Source organism: Nematostella vectensis, chromosome 15, assembly GCF_932526225.1.
Source record: "Nematostella vectensis chromosome 15, jaNemVect1.1, whole genome shotgun sequence".
Classification (NCBI taxonomy): domain Eukaryota; kingdom Metazoa; phylum Cnidaria; class Anthozoa; order Actiniaria; family Edwardsiidae; genus Nematostella; species Nematostella vectensis.
The window spans coordinates 2,063,553-2,080,304 of NC_064048.1; the positions used below are offsets into that span (position 1 = coordinate 2,063,553).

Here is a 16,752-nt window from a genome sequence, read left to right on the forward strand (position 1 = left end):
TACAGAATCCGACGATGTAGGAGAACATTCTGGTCCTCCCGATTTAATTGGAAACACGTCAAAATGTTTATCAAACTGATGTTGATTGAATATCAGGGTATATCTAATGCCCTTTCTGATAACTATTGTTTCCTCCATCCGCAAGATCTGCAGCTTTCCTTGAGCGAGTGACTTGCCATCTGTGTAAGAAGCAGGACAGAACAACATGAAATCTACAGAAGGCTGCCCTCGTATACAACAAACTTTGGTCAAAGTTGATGAAGATACTTTCTTTAATTTTATCAATGTCCATCTTAACTTTCCTCAGCTTGTCTGTCAACCGTCCATTATATTCTGTATACAAGGAGTCAAGTTCATTCATTATCGTATAATTAATGTTCACTGTCTTTCGTTCACTTCTCTTTTAAAGACTTGAAGTACCGGTGAATTATAGTAGGATCCACGTCCCACGGCACAAACTTAAAGGAATTATTCGTGAAGAATGGGTAGATGCATATTTAGGGGACTCTTTATCTTCTGTGTTAGAAATTTTTATGTCCTCTTGCTCATTCCTTTTCTTATTTGCTTCGTCCTTTTGGACGAGCCGGGGAACTCCACCAGTGTAAGGGGACTAGCCGGGGATCTCCACCAGTGTTAGAGGACTAGCCGAGACGAAGGCGAGGCTGGTATTTTCAAACTTTTAATTGTCCGCAGTCGCAACCGCAGAACAGCAACCACAATATACAGCAGCCACACATAAACATAGAGTACTAGGCTCTCTACATTTATACGCTAGAACCAGACAGCAATCTGTGTGGTGGTGCCACATGAAAGGAAATAAATGTAAAACAAATCAAGAGAGAACAGGGAGAATTGGATACATTCGGCAAAACGAAGCAAACAACGAAAAGCGTGAGGGCGTAGGAAATCACAGAGTTGGTTTCTCGTCCCTACCTATTTACAAAAATAATGAATGAAGTTCTCTAACAGCGCTCGACTACAACATTTTCCCACGAAATAACGATAAAAATAATGATGTCTAAATCTAGAGGTGAACATGGCATGTGGTTTCGAAGAACATTCAACTTGCCAAATCAAATGTCCGAAACGAAAAGAAGAAACCACGATTTTGCCACGTATAAGAAACTGGACACTCCCTGGATTTAGACGCGCCAAAAGGTCATCGAAGCGGAGGGTTCACGGGCGTGCTAAAATCTAGACTAAGGAAACAAAATCCAAATTATCCTTAAAAGATAAACAAAACTTCAGTCTTTTATGATAAGAACATGAAATACTAGACGACAAGTAACTATAACCTAAACAATATGACAACCCGTCCTGTAATAATACTTCCGTATTGGGGCGACAAGGGCAGTCCCAAGTAAATCTGTCCCGTTTGCGCTCTCCTCAGCCTGTTTCAAGTCCACCATTCTTCCTTCACACATTTCCTTTTCTTTATGTCCACTGATGTCCCACTCACAGGGAACATCCTTTTTCCTTCCTTCTAGGACATAGTCTTCAATTTCTCGTCGATCCCGTCTCCCCAAATACTGTTGTGTTTCATTTGCTCCTTTCCCATTTCCACTATAAATTTGTGCAGCATGGATTTGTTCTGCAAAAAAAGCCATTATATGAACAAAAACAAATTTATCATATATTACATGAATATTATTTACCTGGGAGAAAGACTGTCTCTTCTCTGAAGTGTCCCTCTTCCATCAACCTCAGCTTGGCAGACACTGGTTAAAATTGATAATTTCGCTTTGTTATTATGTTGCTTTTTATTATGCTTATTATAATTATGATTATTATGCTGATCATTATCGAATGCTACAAGGGTATCTCCTTCTGAGAAGGGAAGCAACTTCATGGAAAGGTTATTCAGCCAGGATTTTATAGTAGAAAAGGAGCCACTTGGATGCATTTTTCCGTAAAGATCAGCAATAGCCTTTTTTGATGTAAGCGAATACAGCACGGTACTTGTACAGAAACTTAGAGGAGATATAAATCTCCTATTGCAAAGCTGATATAAGTGCTCTGTGGCTGCAACCTTCAGGAGGGTAGGCGTGTGACGGTCACTTAATCCATCAACAATCTGTTGAACTAGGGGGACTCGTTCTGACATCCACTTGCTGTTGTCATGTTTGGATATTATCTCAATGTCATTGGGAACCCCTGATTAATCTCGAACATCAGATTATATTTGCTCTTCTTGGGATTCTATAATGTGTGCAACAATCTGATCTTGGTGATCCCTGTCAATCTTGGATAGAGAACCCTGCATGTCATTAATATCAATTATGCAGAAGTCATGGCGCAGTCCTAATGCCTCTGCTAGCTCTAAGCTAAAGCTAGCCGGCAAAGAAACGCTTTCATGTAGTAGCCGATTCAGTAGTATCTCAGCCTCATTATCTTCAGACTCACTGGCTGTATCTGTGTCTGATGATTCCTTGCTTGTGGAAGGGCATATTAACTGTTTTGTTGTTGTTGGTCTTCCAGATTTTTTAGTCAAACATTTGCAGGTCTCTGTATGTGCCGTCCATTGCACTAGAGCTTTCTTTGACACAAATGTTTGTCCTTTGATTTTTGCTTTTTTGAAGCGTCCCAATGAGAGAATGCATTTATAGCACAAATATGGCGGGTGAATAGTCGGAAGATCTTCCTGGACTACAATGCCAAAGAGACCAAAGCAATCACTTTCGAACTTTTTTACTCCAGCTTTTCTTGAATCATTTTTAATATGAGCAGCACAGACCCTGCATTTCGTTTTCAGATAATTTCGATGAGAATCTGAAACAATCAGCAAAAAAGATGAATACTAATTAATCAATGTCGATATAATAACTATAATAATAACTTTAATTGATTAATGTCGATATAATAACTGTAATAATCGAGCGCAAGGTCTGTACGGAGAAACATCAGACTGAGGTCTTGAATGTACCCAAGGCCGCAGGCCGTGCAAAAAAGACCAAGCCCTTCAGACGTAAATAGAAGAATGATCTGTGCGCCCAGATGAATGAAAAGCGAAGCAAAAAGGTTACTTGGTTCATTGACCGTTGTGATAAGCACCGTGATCAACGACTTTTCGGGCTATTTATTCCTATTTTTACCTTTTGGGAGCTACAGGCTTCATCCCAAGGTGCTTTAGATCCGAACAATGAGAAAAAAAGCCCAGAGGTCGGTCTTCACGGCATGAATAGGCTACGGTATGTTAAGAACTCTTGAAGTAAAGAAAACATTTAATTTACAAAGAAGCTGCAGTATCTTGGGGTAGTTGCATTCCTTGTTAACAATTCTTTTGCTTGTTTGTCCGATATGAATAAGCTTTGTATTTCTTGGCTATCGGTGGAGCTCGCCGGCTCGTCAGATTGTTTTTCTTCTTTTCAAAATGTTCTTTTGGACAATCTTGTCAGGATAATAAAACTCCTACTTAAAGTGAGCGTCGTCGTCCATTCTTGATTTCTGTTTCTTTCTTTCTTTTTTTTTATTTTTTTTGGTCGAAATTCGCAAACTCACTCAGCTATGTAAAAAAAAGCCCGCTGCGAAAAAAATATCCATAACTGCCCACGGGCAATATTTTAGGATTCCAGCCCGCTCAACAGCTAATCAGGCCTTTGGCCTCGGTCAGTATTTTCAAGACCTCGGTCACGGTATTTCATGATACGGACCTCCCAGCTGGTAAATAACATATATTTATTAGCTTAACCAGATTTTCAGAGTGAACTTTTCCCATCATCACAATACTGTTGGCTAACCAGTCAAAGCAACTTTCACACATCGAAAATCAGCCTGAAACGTCCTAAAATGCTGCAATTAGGCACTAGCTTTACCGCCATGTCAAACGACACAGCCCACATTGACAACCTTCCCTTGTTTCCTTATTCTTATGTAGGTGTTGGGCAAAGCTCACACGAAATTGTTAAAAGAAACCAAATGTCCGAACCACTAGCGTCGCGGTCACATAGAGACATACCGCTTTCCAAAGCTACATAACTCCTCATTATCGGAATATTTTTTTCTAAGCCCAGAAAAACTATTGCATAGAGATCTTGGCAAATTTCTACATGTGTTTGGGTTCGAAATAGGTAAAAAATGGCGCAAAAATCCCTCTATGTTGGGTACCGACTTGCCAAATGAATTACAAGCGTGGTTTCTGTGCAGAGCAGATCATTCACAGGTGCGAATCGGACAAAGCCTTTGCAACATTTTTCACATTTCCATGATTTTTTTCCTGGTGTAGGCATGTTTCATAACAAATGTCACACTTGCTGAGTTTCTGTTCTCAGTAAATTACCATAAGCGTTTTCTTAGGAATTAATAAGGTCGGTTTACTGTCTAGAATGAACCAAGTCATTCAGACCTACAGTTCGGACAAAGCACTTCATTAACCTTATTCGCATGGTTTCGGTCCAGGTCAAGGAAAAGTCATTAAAGCCGCATTATCACCGGTTTACTTCCGGTCGATTACGAAACAGTCTCCGATGATTTTTAACGGACAACGCGAAAAATATTTTAAAATATTGACCTCCGAAAGTAAACTGGTCACAATGCGGCTCTTCTCCCATTCATCACATTTGTACGGTTGCAATCCATGATCAATCATTATCAATCATTACTTAACATTTTTAGGGCTTCTGTCTTGAGTGAATGATTAAGCCTGTCTTCAGGTGTGTTTGTTGGGTGAAGCACTAGTCACATTCATCACATTTGAATGGTTTCTGTCCTGAGTGAATCATTACGTGTCTCTTCAACTTTCCTGATTCGGTAAAGCACTTACCACATTCATCACATTTGTGTGGTTTCTCAGATAAATTTAATGCTTTTGATGTCTCCTTTACAATACTTTTTAAATCAAATAGTTCTGGCTCAACTTTTATTTCCTGTGTACATATCAAATTCTGACACTGATCAGAAGGTTGCTTTATAGGTTTCTTCTCTGACATGACTTCCTTGACTTTTATCACCCATAATACAAATGAGGCCAGAATCACTCAACTCCTATCCCTGAAAAAGAAAACAAATACTTCTTTAAAGCATTTTTGACAAATGGGGGAGTAATAAAATTTTAATTAAAAAATTGCAGTATCAAAGAAAACAGGAAACTTCGCAAGCGTCAAGCATTGTAAAGTCACCACAAATATTTATAATAATAAAAAAATAAAAGCAATAATAATAATGATAATATTAATAACAATAACAATAATAATAATAATAGTAATAGTAACAGTGACAGTGTAATAGTAAAAGTAATAGTAATAATGATAATGATAATAATAATGATAGAAAGATAATGATAATGATAATTTACAATTTGATTGAAAATAATAAAAAGGCAAGACATAATATATTCAAGCTAATTTAGGTAAATATAAGATTTGTAAAGGTAATCATATGGTTTTTGAGTTTAATTTGGAAATAATTTGCGCATGTGAGATTTTCAAAAGCACAAATTTCACGAGTCGCTTCGGCGAGTGCAACCACAGGCAGCCCAAGGCTACTGTCAGTGGTTTATAAAGGAATGTATGTGGGAATTTATATGTTAGCGAAAAAATATTTTATCGTAAAAAATAAAACTTCAGACCATGTAATATTGTGTTTGAGTCTTCCTTTATTTCAATTTTGCCGATAGAATGTCAGTAGAGTGAGTTTGAAGTCTGCTATGAATTGTGTTTCTTACTGTATGTAAATGACATTCTATCAGCAAAATTGAAAAAAAGGAAGACTCAAAACACAATATTACACATGGTCTAATTCAATTTCAGCTTTTGAAAAACTCACAAATTATTGTCTGGCAAAGCATTCCAGAGTCTGGGTGCAGCATACAAAAAGGTCTGTGTCCATTTTTAATTAGTTTTGCTGAAGGTTGTTTCAATAGATTTTTCTAGGCAGACCTGAGGCTGCTGATGCTTCCAGGAAGAAATCAATTGGAGCATATATCCACACTACAGGAACATCAGAGAAAGACACAACCTGATATACAGTGTGTATACCCAGATCAGGACAATTAAAGTCTGTTAAAATATGGGAAAGCGAAAAAAAATGTTACATGACCTAATTAGTAACTAAATCTCATATTCATGTGTGATGTAGTAATTACATAGTTGCCGTTATTACCATGTTTATTTGAAGGTGAGTCAAACTTTTGTTCACATAGTTTGAAAGTTAACGGTGAAATGAATTTAATGCTTTACATAAACCAGTCCTTCTGGTAAATTAACACCAACTTTTTGGGTGGGAATGGAGCACTGTAAAATGCTTTTACAATAGAATGGGTGTTAGGAAAAAACACTGACCATCGACACTTCGAAATTGAAAACATTTACAATAAGTACTGTATAAAGGTTGAAGAGTGCATGCAATATACATAACAACAGAGTCCTATAGAATAACACAACCACACAAAAAACCTAGTCACAGACAAATACTATCCCATAATCAGTAAAATGGTAAAATGAAGTAGATTATACTAACCTTCTCCCCATGCGTCGACACGCGACTCGTCCGCCATTTTGTTCTCTTTTGTGAAACACACAGGAAGCCCAACAAGTATGAAAGATATTTCTTTTGGTGATTACTATTTTAGAAGCTTACTTTTTCATGAAATTTATGTGCAAAGGAAATTATGTCCCATACATCGCGGGATGACAGATTGCATATTGCAATTAAAAATAAGGTTTGTTCTAGCGTTTGATCTTGCATGTTTATTTGTTTTATGGGCACGCTCTGAGGGGGGGGGGGGGGGGGGGGGGGAGGGCAGGTGGTTTCATAGAAACGAGTGGGAGGCGCGAATCGCCCCTCCGAGCCCCCCAGCCCCGTCTCTATATATCAGGCAGATGATGCTTCACGTACATAAACAATCGGCAAAAGCTAATGTAGGCCAAATCGATTTCACGTACATAAGCTTTTGGCAATTGCTAATGTAGGGCGGGCGCGTTTCGCGTACATGAATAATTAGGGCTGTAGGCCGGGCGCGTTTCACGTACATGAATAATTAGGGATGTAGGCCGGGCGCGTCTCGCGTACATGAATAATTAGGGCTGTAGGCCGGGCGCGCTTCGCGTACACTACTTTTTGGGGCAATTGCTGAGCTTGGTACTTAGTAACATACGTTTTAAGGACTTTGTGACCCGCACCCTAACAAATGAAGCTGTTATGAAGTGTCATGGCTATATTTTTCCAATGATGCAGTTCGAACCCCCAAGGACTTGCAATTAGACATCCGTCTGTCCTGTAGTATACCGAGCGTTCGAAGGATGAAGTGCGGAAAAGATTATTGCGGGTGGCTAAAGGTCGGCCACGCAAACACGTGCGGCCGGAGGTGCATGGACACCTACTGCAAGGTGCACCTCCAAAGGCTCCGTAAGGGCAGCCCTCTCCCCGTGCCGTGCAGGGTCTGCGGCATAGGGACTCATTCGGAGACGCGGTTGTGCCGCCCCTGCGGAGCGAATCGTGAAGGGCAGAGGATGCGTGGCATCGAGAGGCGCGCTCGGGGATGGTTCGCACTCGTCCTGTCTGACATCGCAGCCCGCAGTACGGTCAATTAGAGACTGGGTGGCACAGGGTATACCCAAACGCTCAGTTAGAGACTGGGTGGCACAAGGTGTGCCCAAACATGGACGCTTACATAGAGGAGGTTCTCGGTAGCATGCGTGACAAAGAGGCGCCCGCCGTACTGGCAGGGCTGGTCCAGAACATCCTGGACGGGGACATCCCCGACGATGTCAAACACAGGCTGCTTAAGCCGCTCGTACCGGCGAAGGTGTGGACAGAGGAAGTCGACCCTTTGCTGCCGGAACGGCGGGAAGAGGGCCCGGAGAGCTTAGACCCCGAGGAGTACTATTCTCTCTTCGTCGGGGGCACCCATCTTCGGTTCCCAAGCGTGGATGCCACTCTTCGGGGCCGAGACATAAGCGCCGGTGTTTACCAGGAGATTCTCGATAGCATGCCTGACAAAGAGGCGCCCGCCGTACTGGCAGGGCTGGTCCAGAACATCCTGGACGGGGACATCCCCGACGATGTCAAACACAAGCTGCTTAAGCCGCTCGTACCGGCGAAGGTGTGGACAGAGGAAGTCGACCCTTTGCTGCCGGGACGGCGGGAAGAGGGCCCGAAGAGCTTAGACCCCGAGGAGTACTATTCTCTCTTCGTCGGGGGCACCCATCTTCGGTTCCCAAGCGTGGATGCCACTCTTCGGGGCCGAGACATAAGCGCCGGTGTTTACCAGGAGATTCTCGATAGCATGCCTGACAAAGAGGCGCCCGCCGTACTGGCAGGGCTGGTCCAGAACATCCTGTACGAGGACATCCCCGACGATGTCGAACACAAGCTGCTTAAGCCGCTCGTACCGGTGAAAGTGTGGACAGAGGAAGTCGACCCTCTGCTGCCGGGACGGCGGCAAGAGGGCCCAGAGAGCTTAGACCCCGAGGAGTACTATTCTCACTTCGTCGGCGGCGCCCATCTTCTGTCCCCAAGCGTGGATGCCACTCTTCGGGATCAAGACATAAGCGCCGGTGTTTACCAGGAGATACGAGATCTTGGTGGAACAGGTGTCATTGCTCTAAAGCCGGTTGTGCGGGGGCCTGATATTAATGACGACGGCTCGGTGTGGTGGGTCTCGCACGAGCGAGAGTCTCTGCGGGCGAACGCAGTGCTTCCGCTGGTGCTCGAGATGGTAGACCCCGAACGGCGTTACGGACTCTTCACGGTCGTTGGTAAGGCCCCCGCAGAGCCATTGGCGCCAATCACAGAGGAGGAAGGGCGCTCGGAGCACAAGATCGGTGGGTCGTTAGTCAAAAGAGGGGGCCAAATCGCATTCGGTGCCCTGGAAGGCATCGATGCGGGTATTTGGGAGAAATGACGGGAGTACCTCGTCTACGTGAGATACGAGCTTCGCCCTCTACCTGAGCAAAATGGTGAGCCTGGGCCAATGTTTGAGCGAGAGGGGAGTGACGCCTTCGCTAACTGTGTTGTGAGCTATGTTGCCGACTTCTTGAGGAATCCCTTGGTCTAACCAAGACACGAGGCAAGATCCTCGAGCGATTTGACAAGAAGCTGGCCACTACGGGATGCACCAAAGAAGACCTCTTTGAGATGGAAAAGAAGCTCGAGGTAAAGCTAGTAGTCGTGGACGCCCTGGGTAACGTTCTGTGGGACTCGGGGAAGTACAAGACTAAGACGAGGATCACCATCCCTTGCCACAATAACCACGCCTGGGCGGAGCTTCCGACTGAACCACTTGCGATCGCGAGCGTCCACGAAGTCTAGGCTGAGGGGGAGCTTCGTTCGTTATGTCAGGGGGAGGCAGCGCCTCGCGCTACCAGTTCCGCCGCAAAAACGCGCGAGGCAAAAGTGCGAGAGGTGCTCATTCGCTTTATAAACAGGGCGATCCCCAGAAGCACGAGGATCTGGCTGTGTGGGCGTGTTATAGTCACGCACGAAGGCAAACTGTACCGATCGGGACAGGACAGGGCGGCTATCGACAGGGCGTTTACAGACGAGACTGGATATGATCCTCAATGGCTCCCTGATGACCACCCAGCCTACCAAGAGTACACCGAAGCTACGCACTCGATGGACGGTGCAATAGGGTATCGCTTCAAGAAGTGGACCCAAAGAGAGAACATCAGGCCAACGCCTCTTAAATACAGGGACGTCTGGCGAGCGGCGCAGGTTGAGTCCAAAGTGTAGAACAGCAAGGAAAACTTAGGGGCGCAGCCTCATGCGCATATCGACATGCGTGCGGAGTACCTAGGATGCGAGGACAGTCTCTCCGGCGGCGCCTCGGACGCCATTGATTTGGTACGGAAATACGGATTCCCTACGAACGTGTATCGTATCGCGGATGTTGCGGGGCGGCCATTGAGCGAGGTTCTTCAACTGACCGGGGCCATTCAGCTGACCGAGTGGGGGTTCTCTGAGGCCTGCCACCCCTACACTACCGGGAGGGTAGGACAGCACTTGGAACAAAACGAGGGCTGGATCACCACGCCAGAGCTCAAGGACCTGTTACACTCGGGTGACCTCGTCATGGCCGCGGCGAGGGAGGTGTTGTATAGCGTCGGAATGATTCCATCAAGTTCCCCCACTCCATCGCGCGCCGCCCCGGCGGCGAAGACTCGCAGGGTCGAGATCTCGCTGTCCGTTTTGGAGGCAAGTACGCTCGCCATGGCGACGAGTCCTCGATCGTAGTCCGCGACCGTGAAGAAGCCGCGTATCTGACAAACCTCCTTGCGGGCACCGACCACTTACTTAACTTCGAGCATGCCGACGGGGCTCATCTGATCCAATACAAAGACGGTGCCCGGCGCTCACAATGGTACCATATCAGGGCCTTCGTCTTGGCGTACACAAACATAGCGTTGCGACGCATGTTGAGGCGGATCCCTCGCGAAGACGTCCTCCGAGTGTGCACAGATGCCATATACGCAAAGGCGGTGCCCGGTGGTGTGAAGCTCGTGGAGCGAAATCCGAGGTATGGAGAGTGGCGCCACAGGAAGCTTGGGTACGAGTGGCGACTCGAGGCGGCTTGGGGTCCGAAGAGGTCGCCTAGATGCCGGAACGGCAGCAGAAACACGTTTCAACGGCAGCTGCATCACAGCAAGCGACTAGCTACGTAGCCGATGGCGAAAGCGCCGGCGCCAATGTACGCCAACTCGGCGTTTTTCTGTGTTTTGCTGGGGATGTAGTAGTCGGACAGCTCAGGAGCCCGCATCGACTCCAGGGATTGTTCCGGCCGTGTCTGGTTGTGAAGTTTGAGCGCGTAGTCAGTGTCGGTGAAGTTTTGCTTTGCGAGGGACCCTCTCTCGCGACTTTGAGCTTGCCAATCTAGGATTTTTTTGTAGCCGCTGTTGGTAGCGTCCATAGTCTTGTTGGTATTTCTCTAGGGCCTTGTCGTGCCTCTCCTTCTCAGCTAAGGCAGGGCTCTCATCGTTCGACAGGAACTTTGCGAGGTAGTTGCCACCAACGAATGCAGTCGCGTTTAGGACGGCGCCGCCAACCAAAATCGCGATAGAGGCCATGTTTGTGCGAAGCACACTTCACGTACGCACACTTCACGTGCGCACACTTCAGGTGCTGTGTGTATGTATACGTGTACGTATACGCATGTGCAAAGCACGCACGAGTCTAATACGAGGCCTACGCACGCCACAGTACACTACTACATGGGCAGGATCTTCTGGTCCTCAAGGTAACCCTTCAAAGCGACAGCACCTGCAACGGCGGCAGTCATTTTTGCGTAGTTCATGGCGTTCGCGGAGGGTTCTTTGGTGAAGTCCTCGCGTAAGACCTTGCGCCCAACCCAGCCGATACCGGCGACGAGGCCGGTTATGACTGCGGCGTCGGTGATGGTCTTTGTAATCTAGCTCTGCTGTGTCGTCGACATTATATATATGCGTACACGTACACGTATACGTGTGAGATGCACGGACGTGCGGATATGGGTGGGGCCCTCTTGTCTAAATGTCTGCTTACTCCATGGATAACAGCCGAGATTTGCATTGTCCGGGAGCGCGAAGCGCTGTCGCCGGAACGCGATCCTTGGTCTGCTGGGCGGCCGCCAGCGGCGGCCTTGCGGGCGGAGTCACGTCGTCGGTACCTTCGGTAGCATGCGGGTCGGTAGCTCGCTGGTTAACAGCTGGTGTGCGAGTGAACGCGGCAGCTAGCTCCCGCCTACGTGTGTAGAGGCCGAACAATGTCACTAGAAGACCAGCGACCCCGATAACCGAGCTAGCCGGCCAAGCAGAGTTGCTTTCCGGGGCTGGTGTGTCTGTGACGCCTTCGGCATCGTCGGCGCGCAAGCCCTCGCGTCCCTGCGGCTCGCTCGGCCCCGGGGCCACCGGCGACTGCACGACACGAAGCGTCTCTTTCTTCGCTCTGTTAATCCGGTTCCACTTTGCCAAGCGCCTTCCGGCTTCAACTCGCCCAGGGTGTTTAGGCCGGGTCGCGGGTGGTTCGGGGCTCGTGATTCTCTCCGATAGCTTTGGGACCGCCACATATAGCGTCTCGCCTGGGGAGGCCGTCGACGGGCTGCGAGCTTAACCACTTGCGCACTCGATCTATGGATGCTGAGCCCTTGGGAAGTTTGGCATGCAGAGCGGTCACTCCCTGGAAGCCGCCTCTGGCGTAGTATATAGGACGAAGGAACGCACCAAGTTCTTCGTCGGACATGCGCTTGCCGTTCCGGCGGGCCGTTACGTGTGTATCGCGATACATTGCAATGCGTTGCAACGCATGTATCAGTCTCCAACAGGCGGATGCCGTCTGCTACGCCTTCGGCGTACGTATACGCATGCGTACACGCACTGCTGCGCGAAGCGCTCGGTCTGCAATCATCTACGTATACGTACGTATAAGTACGTATACGCACAGCATGGAAAAAGGCCGCCTAGATGCCGGAACGGCAGCAGAAACACGTTTCAACGGCAGCTGCATCACAGCAAGCGACTAGCTACGTAGCCGATGGCGAAAGCGCCGGCGCCAATGTACGCCAACTCGGCGTTTTTCTGTGTTTTGCTGGGGATGTAGTAGTCGGACAGCTCAGGAGCCCGCATCGACTCCAGGGATTGTTCCGGCCGGGTCTGGTTGTGAAGTTTGAGCGCGTAGTCAGTGTCGGTGAAGTTTTGCTTTGCGAGGGACCCTCTCTCGCGACTTTGAGCTTGCCAATCTAGGATTTTTTTGTAGCCGCTGTTGGTAGCGTCCATAGTCTTGTTGGTATTTCTCTAGGGCCTTGTCGTGCCTCTCCTTCTCAGCTAAGGCAGGGCTCTCATCGTTCGACAGGAACTTTGCGAGGTAGTTGCCACCAACGAATGCAGTCGCGTTTAGGACGGCGCCGCCAACCAAAATCGCGATAGAGGCCATGTTTGTGCGAAGCACACTTCACGTACGCACACTTCACGTGCGCACACTTCAGGTGCTGTGTGTATGTTTACGTGTACGTATACGCATGTGCAAAGCACGCACGAGTCTAATACGAGGCCTACGCACGCCACAGTACACTACTACATGGGCAGGATCTTCTGGTCCTCAAGGTAACCCTTCAAAGCGACAGCACCTGCAACGGCGGCAGTCATTTTTGCGTAGTTCATGGCGTTCGCGGAGGGTTCTTTGGTGAAGTCCTCGCGTAAGACCTTGCGCCCAACCCAGCCGATACCGGCGACGAGGCCGGTTATGACTGCGGCGTCGGTGATGGTCTTTGTAATCTAGCTCTGCTGTGTCGTCGACATTATATATATGCGTACACGTACACGTATACGTGTGAGATGCACGGACGTGCGGATATGGGTGGGGCCCTCTTGTCTAAATGTCTGCTTACTCCATGGATAACAGCCGAGATTTGCATTGTCCGGGAGCGCGAAGCGCTGTCGCCGGAACGCGATCCTTGGTCTGCTGGGCGGCCGCCAGCGGCGGCCTTGCGGGCGGAGTCACGTCGTCGGTACCTTCGGTAGCATGCGGGTCGGTAGCTCGCTGGTTAACAGCTGGTGTGCGAGTGAACGCGGCAGCTAGCTCCCGCCTACGTGTGTAGAGGCCGAACAATGTCACTAGAAGACCAGCGACCCCGATAACCGAGCTAGCCGGCCAAGCAGAGTTGCTTTCCGGGGCTGGTGTGTGTGTGACGCCTTCGGCATCGTCGGCGCGCAAGCCCTCGCGTCCCTGCGGCTCGCTCGGCCCCGGGGCCACCGGCGACTGCACGACACGAAGCGTCTCTTTCTTCGCTCTGTTAATCCGGTTCCACTTTGCCAAGCGCCTTCCGGCTTCAACTCGCCCAGGGTGTTTAGGCCGGGTCGCGGGTGGTTCGGGGCTCGTGATTCTCTCCGATAGCTTTGGGACCGCCACATATAGCGTCTCGCCTGGGGAGGCCGTCGACGGGCTGCGAGCTTAACCACTTGCGCACTCGATCTATGGATGCTGAGCCCTTGGGAAGTTTGGCATGCAGAGCGGTCACTCCCTGGAAGCCGCCTCTGGCGTAGTATATAGGACGAAGGAACGCACCAAGTTCTTCGTCGGACATGCGCTTGCCGTTCCGGCGGGCCGTTACGTGTGTATCGCGATACATTGCAATGCGTTGCAACGCATGTATCAGTCTCCAACAGGCGGATGCCGTCTGCTACGCCTTCGGCGTACGTATACGCATGCGTACACGCACTGCTGCGCGAAGCGCTCGGTCTGCAATCATCTACGTATACGTACGTATAAGTACGTATACGCACAGCATGGAAAAAGGCCGCCTAGATGCCGGAACGGCAGCAGAAACACGTTTCAACGGCAGCTGCATAACAGCAAGCGACTAGCTACGTAGCCGATGGCGAAAGCGCCGGCGCCAATGTACGCCAACTCGGCGTTTTTCTGTGTTTTGCTGGGGATGTAGTAGTCGGACAGCTCAGGAGCCCGCATCGACTCCAGGGATTGTTCCGGCCGGGTCTGGTTGTGAAGTTTGAGCGCGTAGTCAGTGTCGGTGAAGTTTTGCTTTGCGAGGGACCCTCTCTCGCGACTTTGAGCTTGCCAATCTAGGATTTTTTTGTAGCCGCTGTTGGTAGCGTCCATAGTCTTGTTGGTATTTCTCTAGGGCCTTGTCGTGCCTCTCCTTCTCAGCTAAGGCAGGGCTCTCATCGTTCGACAGGAACTTTGCGAGGTAGTTGCCACCAACGAATGCAGTCGCGTTTAGGACGGCGCCGCCAACCAAAATCGCGATAGAGGCCATGTTTGTGCGAAGCACACTTCACGTACGCACACTTCACGTGCGCACACTTCAGGTGCTGTGTGTATGTATACGTGTACGTATACGCATGTGCAAAGCACGCACGAGTCTAATACGAGGCCTACGCACGCCACAGTACACTACTACATGGGCAGGATCTTCTGGTCCTCAAGGTAACCCTTCAAAGCGACAGCACCTGCAACGGCGGCAGTCATTTTTGCGTAGTTCATGGCGTTCGCGGAGGGTTCTTTGGTGAAGTCCTCGCGTAAGACCTTGCGCCCAACCCAGCCGATACCGGCGACGAGGCCGGTTATGACTGCGGCGTCGGTGATGGTCTTTGTAATCTAGCTCTGCTGTGTCGTCGACATTATATATATGCGTACACGTACACGTATACGTGTGAGATGCACGGACGTGCGGATATGGGTGGGGCCCTCTTGTCTAAATGTCTGCTTACTCCATGGATAACAGCCGAGATTTGCATTGTCCGGGAGCGCGAAGCGCTGTCGCCGGAACGCGATCCTTGGTCTGCTGGGCGGCCGCCAGCGGCGGCCTTGCGGGCGGAGTCACGTCGTCGGTACCTTCGGTAGCATGCGGGTCGGTAGCTCGCTGGTTAACAGCTGGTGTGCGAGTGAACGCGGCAGCTAGCTCCCGCCTACGTGTGTAGAGGCCGAACAATGTCACTAGAAGACCAGCGACCCCGATAACCGAGCTAGCCGGCCAAGCAGAGTTGCTTTCCGGGGCTGGTGTGTGTGTGACGCCTTCGGCATCGTCGGCGCGCAAGCCCTCGCGTCCCTGCGGCTCGCTCGGCCCCGGGGCCACCGGCGACTGCACGACACGAAGCGTCTCTTTCTTCGCTCTGTTAATCCGGTTCCACTTTGCCAAGCGCCTTCCGGCTTCAACTCGCCCAGGGTGTTTAGGCCGGGTCGCGGGTGGTTCGGGGCTCGTGATTCTCTCCGATAGCTTTGGGACCGCCACATATAGCGTCTCGCCTGGGGAGGCCGTCGACGGGTTGAGAGTGACCCGGTGAACAGTTCTCTCGGCTTTCAACCCCAGAGGAGTTCTGGGTGTTCGCTGGGGGTCGAGTTTATCGCTGACTGACATCGTATACGTATATCGTATATACATAAAGTACGAAGCCGCGTGGCTATGGTGCGGACTGTTAGACATGTCTAATATAGCATAGCACGAGTTATGCGCACGCATTATGGGTGCTGTTGACGTTGACATTGACGATACCTTGCCGGGTGCGTCCGCCGGTCGCGGGGCGGGGGACGACGAGACGACGCCCCTCATCCCGTTTGACCCCGACGATGGGGAGTCGATCCCAATGACGAGCACGTCGTCGCGTACACATGCTGCGCATAGCATGGCTACGCGAAGCGCAACGCAAACCGCCGGAACGGCAAGCGCTGACAACTCGTTCATCACAGCGGGTGCAGCGACAAGACTCGGTCTCCAGTCCCTCAGGGAGGAATACCCAGACCTTAACGAGAATCTGCTACGGTTCCAGTCAAACCGGAGGGGAAAGACGCTAATACAGGTTCGCAACCTCGGCAAAGGAGGTTGGTCTAAACCAAGACAGCTGTTCAACGAGGACGGGGGCGTCCGACAGGACGTTGCAACGCTGAGAGGCTTCAGGCTGGCGATGGGGTCCGTGGCAGAGATAGACGCGGTCATCCAGGAGAACACAGAACGGGTCCAAGAGCTGCTAACCCTAACCCTAACCCTAACCCTAACCCTAACCCTAACCCTAATTCTAACCCTAACCTAACCCTAACCTAACCCTAACCCTAACCCTAACTGCCTACTAGTAGGCAGCATCGCGAACTTCGTGTTTAAGGCTGCAGGAGAAGCGGTGAAATTCCTTGGCGAAAATGCGTGGCTGCTCATTCTAGCCGTAGCCGCGTTCTTGGTTCGTCGAATGCAAAGCAGTCATCGGAACAAGTAATACGCCGCGGCCACCGCGAGTGCCGACAGCCCCGCCTTGAGGGCGGTGTGGTCACTTTTTTCGCCCGACATGCTATGCGCAGCGTGCGTACGTGGAGAGGGGGCAGGGGCCGCGCCCTCTGCGT

At 49.6% G+C, this 16,752-nt stretch overlaps 1 protein-coding gene across 3 annotated transcripts in view; it reads right to left on the reverse strand.

Annotated features, from left to right (window-relative positions):
* Positions 1-663: 663 nt before the first annotated feature.
* The window catches only part of LOC116610163 (zinc finger protein 239-like), a 31,542-nt gene continuing 15,453 nt past the window's right edge, over positions 664-16,752 (reverse strand). For 2 of the 3 annotated variants that reach the window (XR_007306757.1, XR_007306756.1), the window contains 2 exons: positions 1,656-2,769; positions 664-1,591 (listed from right to left, as the gene is read on the reverse strand). The gene's annotated coding sequence lies outside the window, so the exon portion shown is untranslated. Of the gene's footprint in view, positions 1,592-1,655; positions 2,770-4,759; positions 4,987-5,873; positions 5,994-6,453; positions 6,684-16,752 lie in introns of those variants that run through there. The other variant, XR_007306758.1, reaches the window with a different exon arrangement.